This window comes from Phalaenopsis equestris, unplaced genomic scaffold (genome assembly GCF_001263595.1).
Source record: "Phalaenopsis equestris unplaced genomic scaffold, ASM126359v1 Scaffold184420, whole genome shotgun sequence".
Lineage (NCBI taxonomy): Eukaryota > Viridiplantae > Streptophyta > Magnoliopsida > Asparagales > Orchidaceae > Phalaenopsis > Phalaenopsis equestris.
This window is the reverse complement of record NW_018204369.1, coordinates 1-599: the sequence shown is the minus strand read 5'-3', so window position 1 is coordinate 599 and position 599 is coordinate 1. Positions and strand designations below refer to the sequence as shown.

The following is a 599-nucleotide window of genomic DNA, read 5'->3' as shown; positions in this document are numbered from 1 at the left end:
TTCTTATCAGAACCAAATTGAATTGAGAAAGATGAGCGCAAGCGAGTGGGGAAATTTGGTGGAACTTTGTATCTTCTTCCTTCAGTGCTGCAGTTATAAAAAATTAACATCTTCTCCAAATTTGTATAATGGAAATGAAAATGAAAATGGCTCTGTTTCTTACTCATTGATCCAGGTGCCATGCTGCCTCTGCAAGTTAGTCAAGTAAAAGATGTTATCTTTGCATGTAATACGTGCGTGGGATTTATGCACCTATAAAACAAAAGTTTTTTTAAGGTCAATCACATAATAAATAGTCCCTGAAAAGATCAGAAGTGTAATAAAGAAAATTGCATAAAGAACTTACACAAAACTTTTTATTACATCACCTGAGAAAAAGGTAAATGAATTGATGTTCCCTCCGAGTCATGATGCAAAACACTCCTGCAAAAATCAGTAATTTGCAACACTGAAAACTTCTTCCATGAAGATGAACCAGAAGATAAAATGGGAAAGCAAATTACCCAATGGTATAAAATCTCTTGTCATCTCTGACCAACCGAATAGGCTGTAAATCTTCATTATTTACAGGAAATAGATACCACCTATATAAAAAAAAA

The 599-nt window shown here is 33.7% G+C and overlaps 1 long non-coding RNA gene across 1 annotated transcript; it reads right to left on the bottom strand.

Moving 5' to 3' along the window:
* Positions 1-584, bottom strand: LOC110034341. The gene is made up of 4 exons (XR_002295046.1): positions 504-584; positions 369-423; positions 164-252; positions 1-87 (listed from the first exon to the last, which is right to left on the bottom strand). It is a non-coding gene; the product is annotated as an uncharacterized LOC110034341 (long non-coding RNA).
* Between the last annotated feature and the right edge of the window lie 15 nt (positions 585-599).